Source organism: Thalassophryne amazonica, chromosome 7, assembly GCF_902500255.1.
Source record: "Thalassophryne amazonica chromosome 7, fThaAma1.1, whole genome shotgun sequence".
In the NCBI taxonomy this organism is placed as follows: Eukaryota; Metazoa; Chordata; class Actinopteri; order Batrachoidiformes; family Batrachoididae; genus Thalassophryne; species Thalassophryne amazonica.
The window spans coordinates 50,624,354-50,642,062 of NC_047109.1; the positions used below are offsets into that span (position 1 = coordinate 50,624,354).

Consider the following 17,709-nt stretch of genomic DNA (forward strand, 5'->3'; position numbering starts at 1 on the left):
ACATGCCTAAAAATGTTAGTTTTTATTCTCGAAAAAAAAAAGCATATGTCAAAAGCCTTTAGCTTGGACATACTTTACAGCAGACATTCCCTACTCACTACAATTGTTGTTCATGTTGTTGGCAACAACTGTGTGAAATAACAGGTCTCTAGTCATAAACATTTTGCTTCTGTGAGAACTTTTGTGAGAAATAGTCCATTCAGCACAATTGGTCCAATTTTGTGCCAAAATGTGCCAAATTGCTTTATTTACATTATATGTCTTCTTAGACCATAAAAAACACATTTTCATGTTTTGGTAGCTACAAATTTCAATTCTAGCACTTTTTTCAAATATTCATATTTTTGCATTGTGAATATGCACTTTCTAATACCCCACATGCGTTCTGACCTCCGCCTGGCCTGTTACGCACAGTTACAGCAGCGGCCTCTGTATGCATCACTACAAGTCCCATAATGCATTGGAAAACTTATTTCCTGTTCTACAACCCTTGTAGCCCAAATGCTCCACATGTGACTTATTTTTGGCCCATTCCTCCACGCAGATCTCCTCTAGAGCAGTGATGTTTTGGGGCTGTCGCTGGGCAAAATGGACTTTCAACTCCCTCAACAAATTTTCTATGGGGTTGAGTTCTGGAGACTGGCTTGGCCACTCCAGGACCTTGAAATGCTTTTTACGGAGCCATTCGTTCATTGCCCGAGCGGTGTGTTTGGGATCATTGTCATGTTGGAAGACCCAGCCACGTTGCATCTTCAATGTTCTCACTGCCAGAAACCTTGCTTGTTTGTGGGTGAACAAATACTTATTTTCTGCAATAATTTACAAATACATTCTTTAAAAATCCTGCAATGTGATTTTCTGAATTTATTTTCTCATTTTGTCTCTCACAGTTGAAGTGTACCTCTGTTGAAAATTGCAGGCCTCTCTCATCGTTCTAAGTAGGAGAACTTGCACAATCAGGGACTGACTGAATACTTTTTGGTCCCACTGTATGTGTCTTTAAACCAGGAAAATCTTTCTGCAAAATGGCGTGCCATGGAAACGTGACATCATATGTCCATCAGAGCCAAAATGCCAGATGTGCAGATCCACGTCAGATCAGCTGTGCAGACCCCAAATGAAAAAAACAAAACAAAACAAAGGAAAAGCTAAAGGGACTTACAATGTTATTGCGGAAAAAAATCAAATCAAATCAAAGGATGCACATCTCTGAATTGCTGCTGGACATCGCTGTGTCAGAAAAGGCTGTTCTAGCATGTGAATGATCGCTCTGTGCAGAAGCCAAGTACAAAGGGATCATATAAGCATTGGATTATATCCTGGACATAGAAGATAGGACAGCAGATTTAGCAAGCATTCTGCAAGTTGTTGAGTGTGCTGTAAGCTTTATTATTGTTATTATTATTTATTTATTTATTTAATTTTATTTTGGCATTGTGGGGGAGAGTAAGGGATTTCCAGTCTATTCACATGGATAATAGCAGGATAATAACAGCTGACCACTTTCTATGTAAATGTGTAATTCATGTTCAGCTGTGAGTGGCCATTTCAGTGAGATACCATCTGCGACACTGTCGCTCGTTCCTGTGTTAGAAAATGTGTGCCCAGTTGTACTGTTGGCATGACAAGAGACTGCAGACTGTCTACTGTCATACTCGCTGTGAAATTCGTCTAAGTTACCCACGACTGTGGACCGTCGGCTCCCCCCACAACATGTGTGTGTGTGTCGCGTGCTCCTCCAACATGTGCATGTGTGTGGTTTGCGCACACCCCCCGCAGGTGAAGCGCATCTCATCTGATCAGATAGTGACACTTTTGTCTGTGCTCTGAACGGATGGGGGCATGGCAGCTGTTGACATGGCTGGTCCATGACATCAGAGCTGCAGAACACGCACCATGTTTTGACGGATAGGCACATGTGTGCGCTTGCTGTACTCACATCGAAAACAAAGAACATATATTGCTCGCGATGGGCTGGAGAGCACGCACAGTGACAGGTCCAGCTGGACTAGACTGTCAGTTTATGTGGACATTCATCATTCTGACACCATTCTGGGTGATTCTGGCTATGTGTGACAGGGGTATAAGCGTTTCATGATTTAAGGCATGAAAGCAATTTTCTTTAGCATCACTATAATTTTATTGATTAGTCTTTAAATGGGGAATTCATAATGTAACATTTCTAATATAATCAAAATTTGTGTCTAGAAAAATTTCAGAAAATTTTCTAAATTTACTAAACTTGGTCAGTTTAGAGAATTGTGGGTGGTCCTATAGCTTTACAGTGGGTAAATTAAGTATTGAACATTTCACCATTTGTCTCAGAAAATATATTTGTAAAGCTGCTACTGACATGAAATTTTCACCAGATGTCAGTCATAATGCAAGTAATCCACACATACAATGAAATCAAACATCGATGTCCATAAATTAACTTGCAATGTGCAATCATGTGAAATGACACAGGAAAAAAGTATTGAACACCTGAACAAAGGGAAGTGCAGAAAGGTATGGAAAACCAAGTCATCAGCTGCAATCTATCAGTAATTAGAAAACAGTCCTGCCCCTTGTCAGTGCAAATTAATATCAACTGGTTCCATCCCAACTGATGACCTATAAAAAAGTGTCTCATTACCAAGGTGTCACACAATAATCATCTCATGATAGGTAAAGGCAAAGAGTGCTCTCAAGATCTTCACAACCTTATTGTTGCAAAACATACTGATGGCATTGGTTACAGGAAAATTTCTTAACTTCTGAATGTTCCCATGAGCACTGTTCATAAAATTTCTGACAGAGAACTGAAAAAAAAATCTCAGAAGAGCTGTCCAAGAGCCAAGGACCACTTGTGGAGAGCTTTAGAAACACCTGTACTTAGCAGGTATAACTGTTTCAAAGAAAACAATAAATAATGGACTCAGCCGCCATGGCCAGTATACATGCTCACCATGCAAGACTCCATTGCAGAAGAAAAAGCATGTTGAAGCTCATTATAGTTTGCTGCACAATATTTGGACAAGCCTGTGAAATACTGAGAGAATATAGTCTGGTCAGATGAGACCAAACTTGAACTCGCTGGATGCCATTAAACGCCCCAGGTTTGGAGGTCAAATAGCACTACAAATCACCCCAAAAACACCATACCAAGAGTGAAGTTTGAAGGTGGGAACATCATGGTGTGGGGCTGTTTTTTTCAGCATACAGCACTGGCATACTTCAGATAATTAAAGGAAAGATGAATGGAAAAAAAATGTACCTATATTCTTTAAACAAATCTACCAGGATTATAAAAATGAAATGAGGGTGGTCATTTCAGCAAGACAATGATCCCAAACACACAGTCACAGAAACTCTCAACTGGTTTCACAGAATGAAAATAAAGCTGCTATAATTGTCCACCCAATCATCGGACTTGAATCCAAAAGAAAATCAATGGAAAGAACTAAAGATCAGCAGTTCATAGAAGAGGTCAACAAATCCTTCAAGATTTGAAGACTGTTTGTGTGGAAGAATAGGCTGAAATCACACCTCAGCAATTCATGCAACTAGTTTCTCCATACAGGAGGCATTTTGAAGTTGTCATTATCAACAAAGGCTTTTGTATGAAGTATTAAATTAAATTTCAGTGAGCGTGTTCAAGTATTTTTTTCCCTGTGTCATTCTGTTTTAATAACCATAACTTAATTTTTGTACTTTGTTTTGGTTTCTTCACATATATGGATTACTTGGGTTGTTACCGTCATCTGATGAAAATTTAATGTCAGTAGTACCTTTATAAATATATTTACTGAGAAAAATGGTGACGTGTTCAATGTTTATTTTACCTGCTGTAAGTGTTTATGTGTAGCCTTCCATGCCCTTATATCGATCTGTGATGCAAATTTGGTGAGAATCCATGAAGTAGTTTGGGTGTAATCCTTCAAAGCGTATATAAAGTGAAATCTTGATCCAGAATCCAGATCCAGATCCAGATCACCTACAACGTTCTGTGGAGTCTTTCATGCCCTAATATCTATCTGTGGTGCAAATTTGGTGAGAATCTGTGAAGTAGTTTTGACGTAATCCTTCAAAGTCTATATAAAGTGAAATCTTGATCCAGGATCCGGATCCAGATCACCTTCAAAATTTAAAGGAGTCTTCCATGGCCTAATATCTATTTCTGGTGATATATTGATGTATTTTTTAAAACTATGACATAAGAAAATTGTGTGCTTGGGTACATTTTGTTCCAAAGGACTGTGATTTGTAATGATAGTTAATTTAATGTAATGATAGATAATTTGGAGCGCCTTGGGGCAACTGTTTGTTGTGATTTGGCGCTATATAAGAAAAAAGTTGATTGATTGATTGATAGCCATATATTCCCATTTTGCTGAACTACTAAATTAAACTTTGCATTTGGAACTTTCAAGACACTGGGCTACTGCGGCCTGAAGGGGTTTTTGTACAGGTGCATGGTGAGGTGCAGGCATGGCTGCTGGCAACACAGTCTGAGCACAGTGAGCCAGAAGAAGCAGCTGTAAAGTGAAAGAATGTGTCACTCTCAGGAGTTAGAGTGGTTTCTCCATTAACTAAAGGGTCGGTGGATCGATTGCTGGCTCCTACACTGTGTGTATGTGTGTGTCATCATGCCCTTGAGAAAGGCACTGACTATACATCATATTACACCTGGTGTGCGGGTCGGCACAATTTGTGGGGTGTCAATCTGACTGAGTCACTGTGGATAAAAGTGTTTTTTGAAATGTATCAATGTGGGGGCAAAGAAGTAAATAAGCAGTGCATGATCTAAATACCTCTTTACCCTCGCAGGGATATTGGAGGTGTCTTGGGAATATGACCAACCAGGCTACATGTGTTTTGTGGACATGGAAAAGGCATATGACAGGGTGTATCAGGTATCCGGGGGTGGGGGGGGGGGGGGGGGGGGGGGCTGTGGGAGAATGGGGTACCGGTGTAACAGTATATCTCCTGCATCCCTGACAGGCAGTGGTGGGCACAGTTCCACTAATCCGCTACCCACTAATTATCGATGTTAATGTTTTCATTATCGGATTTTCAGATAACTTTGAAAACCATCAGCGTACTAATTATCTTCCGATAAATTCTGATCCGATAAATTTTTGACCGCTAACATATTTGTGCAGGTGTAGTGAACAAAGCTTAACAGTTATAAACTTTTATGAAGTCTGAAATCAAAGATTTGAGTACCTACCTGTTAAATGTTTTGTAGTAGAAGTACAGTTCTATACTTCGCAAACAGAAGAGAGCTGGCTCCAGGAGAAACTGCTCTATCCTTTGCAAACAAAGAAGAAATGGTCACAGAAAAGAGAGACAAAAGAAAAAAAGATAATTTCTTTTAACCCCATACTGACACACTGACAATATCACCCAAGTGATCCAGAGGCATACAGTTTTAACTTATGGTTAAAATTTTAACCAAACTAATTTCAGACAAGTTATTTAAATTAATGTCACGTCTGAAGTTTTATAAAGTGAAAATATTAGATATATGTTTTAGTTTTAAAGTAATACACTAATTTTGAAGGTTTTAGTGTGGACATGCTGTGTCCAGGTGCATTATGGGTAATCTCAGTACATCCATGACAGAAGAAATGCATTTGAGACACTATGATCAGGCTCCACATGGACAACAGCTTTAAACCCTTTGTATATTGTGCCTAAAACTCTCGTGAATATATTCTCTGAGTTTATTGACAGTGTTATTGTGTTTGCTTTATGTAAAAATGCCAGAAGAAGCCCAGGTTGCTTCTCCATTATTTTCAACTGGAATCACTGTGAGCGGCAATCGCTTCCCGTTTGCTCTTTAGAGTCCTGCTTATGTCGAACACTGTATGTCGTCTTGGTTCGAGAGTAATATATATATAAGATGTCTGAAATTCAGTTTGCGTTTATTAAATTCCACGCATCTTAAATGTAGCAGACACAGATTATGTGGAATATTTGTTTTGGCAAGTTTTCACCACCTCTACTGCCATCTTACAAAGAGTATCACTTGCATGATCCAGCGTGAGTTACCCACATTTCACATGGCTGTAGCAAATAGTCACTTTCCAGAAGTAATTAGGGACCAGCTGTCTGCATGGGCGATTGCTATGAAGAGCCCCGGGGTGGTTATGTGGTGACGTTGATGGGCAAATGCATTGCACCGGCACATGCCCCCAGACTTGACTTGATTTGCTATTATTAATAATGTTATCAGTGGCAATGCTTGAAATTTTGGGCGCTATGACAGACTGTAATGTTGGACCCCCAAACCAGGACACTCACAAAACCAAAACTTTTTGAACAGCCCTTCCCCCAACCCTGCCACTTCACTTCAAATCTCAAGTTATGCCACCCCTGAATGCATAAAAACTAAGTCACTTGTTTTCACTCAGGGAAAACTTGTGCTCAATGCCCTGCCTGACACAACTCCACATTACATGAAGAATTGTGGCAGGGGTGGGGTTTGAACCAGGAATCTTCTGCACTGAAACCAAGCACACTAACCACTTGGCCACCACCCCTACCACACACATTTTACAAAGTGCCTGCACACTCTGAGCTGCATGCACAGGTGACATCAAATAAGTGCTTGCACACACAAACATAGTCCAGCTTTCCAGTTCAAGCACCGCTACCCATCTTCCACGCCATCTGCACTCCAAACAGCCTCATGCAGAGCAGAACGCTTGGTGCCACGCAGCAATCTCACTGTTTATGGCACAGTAAGAGGGAAAGAGCAGCAGAGGGCCAGCGCACAGGAATGAAGAGACGGAGGGGCAAACTGAATGAGAAAGAAATCGGGACCAGATGGGTTGAAAGAGTAACACCCAAAGGCAGAGAAAGACACTTAAGAAGAACAACTGTGAGAAAGAAAGAAGACATGGAGTCAAAAGAGGAGGAAACACAGACAGGGCTACAGGTGCCAGACGACAGCAGAGGGGTGAGATGAGGGTGGGGATGGTGACTGCAATGAAATACAATCGGACACAGTGAAAAAAGGATTATCCCTTTGCTTCAGTGAAGTCTGCAATTGTCATAAAGGGGGAAAAACACAACAGTGTGACTCGCTGTGACAATGAAACACAATAGTACTGTAGAGAGCCGATGTGCAATGTTGGGAATTATCCGCAGCGATAAAGACGGCGATAACGGTGCGAAGATGGGGAGAGACGATGGGGCTGATTATCAGAGTAGATGATAAAAGTATTGGTGGATGTCATAATGAAGGTGGCGAAGATCAAACGTGGAATAATGTCTTGATGATATGACACAAAAAAGATGACTTGATTAAAATTTCAACGGATGATAGTGGTATTTTGGTACAATTTTAATCATGGAGACCATAATTCAGCATAGAAGCCAGGCTGTTTTGCATCATATAATTTCCTCTGGTTGAACATTTTTGCATTTTAAAACACAATATGACTTCATGAACTCCATATGAGTTCATGAATATTTAACAACCAGTAGGGCCCCGGGTTATGAACATAAGTGTCTCTCACATGCATCTATTTTTAAATATGGCATAACTGTTACACTTAAAAATTTAACTTAATGCTTTAAACATAGTGTATCTATATATCTTCCCGTCAGGTGATGATGGTCCCAACACTTGTCAATGGTACTGTTGCACAGTCCACTATTTGGCCTGAGGCTGCACATCCGTAAGGGCCAGACAGGTCAGGAAGAAGAAAATGTAAGCATGAATAATTAGAAGTGGGCACAGATAATAGATGGATGAATGGAATCCATTCTCTGCATTGAATTTAGGCACAGTGCCGAAAAATGTGGGCATATAAAATGTGAGACTGAGATGGAAGTTTTGGAGTAGAAAGTCTTTTAAAGATAAGAGTCTGCAAATTCATCTTACAAACACAGGGATAGATATTATAATCAGGTTTCAATCAAAGAGGAGGAATCAACCTTACACCTCTATTCCACATGGCACCGTTTCTACTATGATTCTCCCATGATGGAGAAAAAAAAAAAGAAGCAAAAACAGGGTGAAACGGCTTACTTATAAAGCGCATACCTGGCAACTTGCTCAAAAATGAAAGTAAAGTTCATGTTCTCAGCCAGAACAGCAACAAATGCTGCTTTTGCTTCAAATTTTTTCCTTGATGGAACACAATCAAGCAAGCTGTACTCACTTGGACTACCCTGTTTAAAGATGGTTGAACATGACTGAAGCTGTTAAGGCTACAAACACCCACAACTGACAGTGTAATGATGGCGATTTTCGAATCGGGATGAAATTTTGGAACAGCTTGAAAATTTCACCCCCATTTCAATGTAACTACTATGTATACCAAGTTTGTTCAAGATTGACAAAAGACGGATCAAGAAGTAGCTGTGATGTTTCAAAACATGCACTAATTTGCAATTTGGGATGAAACGGGAAGGAACGGCGCTCTGTGGAATAGCGGCATTACTGAATGCAGAAATTCCACATTTTCTCAAAGGTGTAGTCTATGTTTTATCAAGAGTACAACCCCAATTCCAATGAAGTTGGGATGTTGTGTAAAATGTAAATAAAATCACAAAACAATGATTTGCAAATCCTCTTCCATTTCTATTCAATTGAATACACCACAAAGACAAGATATTTAATGTTCAAACTGATAAACTTTATTGTTTTTGTGCAAATATTTGCTCATTTTTAAATGGATGCCTGTAACACATTTCAAATAAGCTGGGACAGTGGTATGTTTACCACTGTGTTACATCACCTTTCCTTCTAACAACACTCAATAAGTGTTTGGGAACTGATGACACTAATTGTTGAAGCTTTGTAGGTAGAATTCTTTCCCATTCTTGCTTGATGTACGACTTCAGTTGTTCAACAGTCCGGGGTCTCTGCTGTTGTATTTTGCGCTTCATAATGCGCCACACATTTTCAATGGGCCACAGGTCTACCCTGCAGGCAGGCCAGTCTAGTACCTGCACTCTTTTACTATGAAGCCACGCTGTTGTAACACGTGCAGAATGTGGCTTGGCATTGTCTTGCTGAAATAAGCAGGGACGTCCCTGAAAAAGACATTGCTTGGATGGCAGCATGTTTCTCCAAAACCTTGATGTACCTTTCAGCATTGATGGTGCCATCACAGATGTGTAAGTTGCCCATGCAATGGGCACTAACACACCCCCCTGTGGTCTGTTGAGTCCACATTTCAAATTGTTTTTGGTTTTTGGCCTTGCCGCTTACGTGTAGAAAGTTCTTCTGATTCTCTGAATATTCTGATTATATTATGGACTGTAGATGATGAAATCCCTAAATTCCTTGCAATTGAACATTGAGAAACATTGTTGTTAAACTGTTGGACTATTTTGTTCACGCAGTTGTTCACAAAGTGGTGATCCTCGCCCCATCTTTGCTTGTGAACGGCTGAGCCTTTTGGGGATGCTCCTTTTATACCCAATCATGAAACTCACAATTAGTGTCCTCAGTTCCCAAATGCTTATTAAGTGTTGTTAGAAGGAAAGATGATGTAAAACAGTGGTAAACATACCACTGTCCCAGCTTTTTTGAAACATGTTGCGGGCATCCATTTCAAAATGAACAAATATTTATACTAAAACAATAAAGTTTATCAGTTTGAACATTAAATATCTTGTCTTTGTGGTGTATTCAACTGAATATAGGTTGAAGAGGATTTGCAAATCATTGTATTCTGTTTTTTTTTTTTTTACATTTCACACAACGTCCCAACTTCATTGGAACTGGGGTTGTACAAACTATAATTCAGCAAACCAGCAATGTAATGTCTGAATGTCTTATATAGTGATATAAGTCCTTTAGAAATTATTATAAATACAACTGTCCTAATTTCTGTTCAAATGTGAAAACAGTTGTTTATATATACAAATTACAGAAATAATTCATGGAAAAATAAATGTATACGCTTCAACAAGTAATATTTGTCATCCACTTGATACTGGGGCTTAGTAAATCACTTTCTAGACCGATTCACTGTGCCCCGGGTGCATGTGACACACATGAGTAGGGTAAGTCCCTTCGGCTGCTCCCTTGTTTGCACTCGGGGTCGCCACAGCAAATCCAAGGTGGATCTGCATGTTGAATTGGCACAGGTTTTACGCCGGATGCCCTTCCTGACGCAACTCCACATTACATGGAGAAATGTGGCAGGGGTGGGATTTGAACCCGGAACCTTCTGCACTGAAACCAAGCACATTAACCACTTGTCCACCACCCCTGCATGAGTCATGTTATCAAAAAATTGGTAGTCTGGAGAAGACATAACACATGCTCATCAGTTGGACGGGGTAGTCTTCTAACTAATAACAGTTTTAGTTAGCGTTAGCTGGAGATCTCAAATGTGTGGTCATCAGAATGGGGTTCAGACCTCATTTTCTATAAGAACCCGACACTGTTAATGTCTCTGTTTTCATTCTCAACAAATCACCCGCCAGCAAACAGGAAGAATTGCTGTTAGACCATGTATTTTCATTTTTTATGAATAAAATCAAAGTTTGCATCATTTGAAGCAGACCTGTTGGCAGCACACAGAGTAAATTAAGTTTTTTTTGTTTTTGTTTTTTTTTCATTTAACCTGTTGGCACTCTTTCTCCCGGAGTCATCACTGCAACCTGATGAAAACTGTTATCCACTCAACATGCTTTGGAAGAAGAAGACTGGAAATACTTTAATTCCTTATCATGGAAATTGCTTGTGAATAACTACAGTGTTTTTAAAGAAGTCCCTCTGCATTTACTACAAGTACATTTCCCAGCCACCCACGAAGAAGAAAAGAAATCATTCATTTTAAAAGCAGAAAGTCATTTTTGCAATTATTTTATGAGTCACAACGGTCCCAGTATTCACCACCGCAGTCTGTCCTCTTTTCAGTATTCTGCTCACGATGAAAATAAATCATATCAGTTATTCACCAAGACAAAAAAGTATGTTAAATTACACTGTCCAGACTGCTGATGATAGCGTCAGCAGTCCAAGATGGCCACAGTGCCACCACAGCGCCACCACAGTGCCACCACAGTGCCACCACAGCACCATTGCAGCATTGCAGCATTGGAGTGTTGCCTCTTGGTACTACATTCTCTTTGGTGTAATTCCATGTCCGTAATGCCTGTGTACTGTATTTTGCCTACAATAACAATACAAATATACCCCTATGTTGAACAAATAACATGTTGCAGTTATTCTCTAGAATCACACAATGGTGGAAATGTATACTGTAAAATATAATGCTCTCTCCTCATGTTGTGGTGTCTGTGAAATAGTTGCTTAATGAGACTATTCCACAGAGTACCGTCCCGTCCCATTTAATCCAGAATAGCAAATTGGGGCATGTTTTGAAGCATCATAGTAACTTCTTGATCAATCTTTGTCAATCTTGAACAAACCTGATACACATAGTAGTTACGGTCATCATCAGCACCAGATTTAAAATCGGGATCAAATGTTTGATATGTTCAAACATTTAATCCCAATTCTTGACTATTGCTGATAGTATGTGGTAACTTCTGGGTATTCGTAGTCTTAACAGATTTAATCATGTTCAAACTTCTTTAAAGGGGGTATTCAAAGTGACTATGGCTTGAGATTTGTTTGATTTTGCTCATTTTGGGTAAAAAAAAAAAAAAAAAATATATATATATATATATATATATATATATATATATATATATATATATATATATATATTTTTTTTTTTTTTTTTTTTTTTTTTTTCAAAGTTGAACATGTCGACCATATCTGGCCAAGGGCGCAAGGGTAGAGGAGGCAAGCCTGCAGCTGCTGGTACAGGGAAGGGATTAAGTTTCATCCAGTTTTTGCACTTTTTCGGGATTGTCGGTAAACGTAGTAGGATGGTGCACTGTGGAATAGTCCCATAACACAGGCATGTTTTGAAAAATGTGTAGTAAAGCAGCTAGCTAGCAATGACAGCACTTGATGACCTATGTTTGCATTTATGTTTGGGACCAATTAATTAAATAACCGTCAGACTCTACAGTTTCATTTTATATATATATATACCTCAATCATTGCTGCTAGTTAGCATAAAGCACACTGGGAAATTTGCCCATTCAGCTCATTGGTTAGTCAATTGTTGTGTGGGCCGCCAGAAGAGGAGGTACTGCTGGCCCACCACCAGAGGGCGCCCTGCCTGAAGTGCGGGCTTCAGGCACGAGAGGGCGCTGCCGCCACGGACACAGCCGGGAGAGACAGCTGTCACACATCAACTCGTGACAGCTGTCACCCATCTTCATTTCATCACTCCATAAAAGCCGGATGTCATCTCCACCTCGCTGCCAAGATATCATCTACCTGTAGAGGTAACGACTCTCAGCCGTTCGTGTGCTTACACATAAGTCTTTGTTCTGTACATGTTTTGCAGGAGTACCTGTTTAATCTCAGGACAGCAGGAGCTGGTGATTGAGAGCTAGGACTGCATTCCTTTTCCCCCTGAGAGATAACTGCATTACTCTGCACGTTCTTGTATTAGAGGTGGAGGTGATATTTCCACCATTGTTGTTACTGGGTGTGCACGCACCCACCTCTTACTGTTTTTGCTCCTCGCCAGCAGTACCAGATCCGACATCCGGAGACTGTGGCCACCTGGGAATTCGGGACTTGGCGGCTCCAGTATTCTCCAGGTTCAGTGGCGGAGGAAATTGTGTGGTTCTGGTTCTTCTCAGGACAGATGTCTTCTATCCTCGAGCCTGCCCAAACGTCACCTTTCTAGATTGATTGTTTGCATAAATTCTGTAATCATCTGTGTTTTGGTTGTGCTTGTTTCACAACAGTAAAGTGTTCATATTCGACTCTTTCATTGTCCGTTCATTTACGCCCCCTGTTGTGGGTCCGTGTCACTACACTTTCCCAACAGTCAATAATGTATTGTGTTAATATGCGTTCACCAGATACTATTGCGTTGCTATCCAGGTAGTGATTATTTTGAAATACTTTAACCTTGCAAGTGAACATTACATATTTGTGTATCATTACCTGCACAATGAACATACAGTAGCTTTGACATCAAACTTCTGTACAACTCCTCACTCAGGGGGAGGAGGAGTAACAGGAAGACAGAGGACGGGAAGGAGAGGAACAATAGAGGCCAGTAAACCAGTACTGATCAGTATAGCCTCGGTCCCACCGAATAATGAAGGCTGAAGAAGGAGCCACGCATGGGTGTGGGGTGATTATTTGAAGAATGACCCACGTTTTCATCTTAACACGTATCCACTATGAAGGTGCCACTATGTGCCTCTCTGTACCCCGCATGTGCCGCGTAGCAGCCTCTAGTGAGCCACGACCGACCTGTCATTACAGCCTCAAATGGCTCGCATCAGCCACACTAAGCCACGTAGTGCCATGATAGCGCCATGATAGCGCCATGATAACGCCATGTTGGCGCACGTTTAGGCAAACCTCCAGCCCTCCCACACCTGGTCCCTTCAGAGTCTGGGTTTTCAATTCACAAATTCACAGCAGCATTTAAAGATGTCCCTTCTTTTTTTTTTTTTTTTTTAACACAGTCCAAAAATAGACACTCCATCACAGTTCCGCAGTTGTGCGCTGTGCGCCAGGCTGCAGTCCACCTGTAATGCACCAGACCAGCTAGACCCGAACCACGGGTTCCTGGAGAGCCGCCTCTGTGCTCCTCGCTGGCTTCGCGGCTCTCTGGCTTTTTTTTTTTTTTTTTTTTTTGCGGCTTTAAACACACAAAACTTTATGTTTGTCCATTTATTTCTGCAAAATCGCTCTTTTGCGCGCACGCTGCTGTTGTCCTTTCATGGACAGCCGCCTCTCTGCTCTTTCTGGCTTCCTTTCCCTGGCTTTAAGCACAATCATTTTTACAACGTGATTCCACTTTTGACTTTGTGTTCATCTGTTTATTTCTGAAAAAGCGCTCTTTTGCGCGCGCTGCCGTTCTGCATACAGAATGAGGTGGCCGTTTTATTATATACACCTGTGGATCATTTTCAATATATATATTTCTTTATTTCTTCCGCAGCTTACAAGTCACCATGATACAACTTTTAACTTTGTGTTATGTCTTCAAAATCGCTCTTTTGCGCGCTCTCCACCTGTGCTGCCACACAGCTCTTAGCTGCTCCACTGGAGTTATTATCTTCCATGGCTTTAAACACACATCCACTTTCACGGAGTCACGCAAATTTTAACTTTGTGTTCGTCCAATATTGACTGAAATATCACTCTTTTGTGAGCTGGCGTTCTTCCTAAATGCTCGTTTGAAGTGTGATGAGGAGTCACTACTGCCTCAGTGCGTCAGTGCGCACACACAGCGGAGCTCATATGATCCATTAATTCCAGAAGTGATTACAGTTATTTTCGGCATCCAAGGTTTGACAGAAAATGATTAATCCGCTACAAAATAATTATTTTATATAGAGTCCAGCGCACAGAGCAGGTGGAATTTGATGTGCAAAGAGGAGACCCGCTCCAAAAATAGCCTCTCGGGTCCTGCCTCAGTGCGCACACACAGTGATCCATTAACAAGATATTAAATCAACATACTTTTACATACAACAGACATCAACATACAGACATACTTTTATAGCAAGGAACTGTTTTATCAAGCTATAAAAAAACATTAAAAATAATTACCTTAAGCTGCTCAAAATACATTCCACATGGAGCAGGAAAGAGAGGAAAAAAAGTGTCCAGATGAAACAGTCCTCTGTGATGCCAGAAGTGATTAGAAGTGTTTTCAACATCCAAGGTTTGGCAGAAAATTATTAATCCACTACAAAATATATAGAGTCCAGCGCACAGAGCAGGTGCAATTGTGTGTGCAAGAGGAGGAGCCGCTCCAAAAATAGCCTCTCAGGTCCTGCGAAGGTGCCAGGCACACGGATAATGGGCTTTTTGCAGACTCGTAAGCACCACGCAAATGCCTCTAAGCCATCGTAGTAACTCGAACACAAACTGCGCCACGCTGTTGTTGCTAAATTTTGAACATCTTGAAATTAGCGCCAAGCTCAGAGAGGAGCCTCGTTAACTGAAGATAATGCCTCTAAGAGCCACTCTGAGCCACTATAATGCCACGATAGCTCACGAAACAAAAAAAACAGGGTGCGCGACTCCTTCTTCACTCCTTCTTCACTTGGTGGGACCGAGGCTTATGTCTGGTATTTATATTTGTTTATTTATATTTGCAAACTGTTGTTTTATGGTTTTGTTTTTGTGTGCTGCTATACAATGCTGCTGGAATCTCAGTTTCCCTGAGGGAGTCTTCCTAAGGGATCAATAAAGTTCTTTCTTTCTTTCTTTCTTTCTTTCTTTCTTTCTGTCTGTCTGTCTATCTATCTATCTATCCATCGCATTTTGACAGAACAAGCAAATAAAATCAGTGCTGTCAGTTATAAATTTCACTACAGCACTGATTCAAATTAATTTAATACTGAAAGAACATTGAAAATGAAAAGAGAAGAATATGTGTTTTCAGAGACATGGCCTTGTGAATGGAGAGTCATAGGTTCAGTCACCCAACTGGACAGGCAGAAAATGTGGTTAGGAAAAGGGAAAGAAGAGCACTTGCCTCAGTGCTCTTTAAGTTACAGTGATTTCATGGCTGTCTCTACGCAACTCTTCCATCAATCCATTCATTTATTCTGCTAAGTATTCACTAAATCATCTTACATAAACTGAGATCTCTGGTCCTGGACATCACAGCTGCAGAACAACATGTACCGTGTTTTGACGGGCAGGACCTTACAACTGTCCACAGTGATGTGCGTGTGTGTGCTTGCTGTCCTCACGTGGAAATACCAACCCAGTCTCACGGCAAGCTGTGATTCAACATCATGAAATATACATTAATCTATTGGTTCATGATATTGTGACGAAAAGCCTCAGCTTCATTGTCAATACTAAGATGACCTTGAGCAAGGTTGCTCCCAGTGTGCAGTTGAATGCAGTTGCATGGCAGTTTGTAAACAACTTGTAAAGCACTTTAAGCATTTTCCTTAGATGTAAATGCACAATAGAAATACAGTCTATTAAACACTCTATGTAAATGTTAACTTGTTCACACATTTATTTAAGTTACAGTGATTTCATGGCTGTCTCTACGCAACTCTTCCATCAATCCATTAATTTATTCTGCTAAGTATTCACTAAATTATCTTACATAAACTTATATCAGCTCCATTATTTTAAATGAAAGACATCGGGGGATGAAACATAGCCTCAGTGCGCACATACTAAGAGTATATCCATTTCAAGATATAGGAGGATAGGAGGCCTGGTGGTACTGACACCAGTAAACAAAAGAACAAGAAAAAAGTAAAAGAACACAATAAGGGATCACTATAAAAATTATGTCTACAGTATACTGATGATAAGCTTGGGACACATTTACTCAGTAGGGACAGATATAAAAAACTAGTACATAACAGAAATATGGTAGAGCCAGTCAGTCTACAGTTATTTTACACATAAAACTACACACTTTTCATCCAGCAAAACATTTTTCAGCAACCGTCAGCCTGTATGTATACTTTTGACCCTGCATGGATGAAAGAAGATCCAAAATACATTTGTTACCTAATTATGTTTCAAGATATTAATGACACTCTCCTGCATCTTGGTCATCTTATATCTATTGATAGTCATATCTATACACAATGTACCAAATAAATATATAACTGACATTCAGAATACTGATTGTTTTGAACATTTTGATATGCAACACATGGTTATTATTTGTATTATACAAAAGTAAAGTACTGAAAAGTGGAATTTTTTGAAGTAATGTAAAATCAAGAAAATACTGTTAGGGCTCTAAGGTTGAAAGATTATTTCCCAAGATGCATTATTATTATTAACTATATTCTCTGAAATGCAATGATCGCTTACAGGTCTGAAGCTGGATTTGGATACCAGTACTAGGGCATGACCAAATAGGATTAGAAATCACAAATCAATCTGACAGAGATGCAAGTTGTCCCACCACCAGACTTAAACGGGTAAGTCATGTTTTCATTAGACAACACTTACCTATAAGCAATGATACCCACTGTTAATTTCTGTAAGGTAAAACACATTTATGTTGTAATATTATCTGAAACCACAAGTAGTATCAGAAAGTAAAAACCACTGTTGATCAGGGACTGGGAAGACAGATCTCACTATGAGATCACTAGCAACACATTTTATTGGTAAAATGCACATCTACTTTCCAGTGACCATGCCAGTTTAAAAACCAAACCTCCGTTTGCATTAAGACTACTTTCCTTCCTATGTGGAAGTGGTTACCAGTGCAAAAATCAAATGGCAATGATGACATTTCAACATAAGGTTTCTTCTTGTAGTAGAGTTCCCAAAGTAGTTTTTCCACAGTTTTTGGACATTTTGCATTAAACTGTGTGATCCAAGATGGACCAAAAGATAATTAAATCCACTGTAAAATGCAAGAGCATTGTGATGCTCAGTTAAATAAAAAGCAATATGTATGATATAATATTGATTAAAACTTGATACATACAATATGGGTGATGCCTCAAATGCCGTAGAAATGATTGAAAATATGAATTAAATATTTATTTGAATTATCTTTTTACATTCAGGCAGCCGATCTGCACAGTGTCAGCCTGATCCCATCAGATCTCAGAAGCTAAGTAGTGCGGGCCTGGTAAGTACTTGGATGGGAGACCTCTTTGGAATACCAGCGGCTGTGTGTTTCTCCAGGTTAC

At 40.0% G+C, this 17,709-nt stretch overlaps 1 protein-coding gene and 1 long non-coding RNA gene across 2 annotated transcripts in view; both read right to left on the bottom strand.

Annotated features, from left to right (window-relative positions):
• iglon5 (IgLON family member 5) overlaps positions 1 to 17,709 on the bottom strand; it is a 556,035-nt gene that overhangs the window by 357,392 nt on the left and 180,934 nt on the right. The gene's annotated exons all lie outside the window — the stretch shown is intronic.
• LOC117513896 lies at positions 865 to 17,255 on the bottom strand. The gene is made up of 3 exons (XR_004561746.1): positions 17,244 to 17,255; positions 6,777 to 6,787; positions 865 to 963 (listed from the first exon to the last, which is right to left on the bottom strand). It is a non-coding gene; the product is annotated as an uncharacterized LOC117513896 (long non-coding RNA).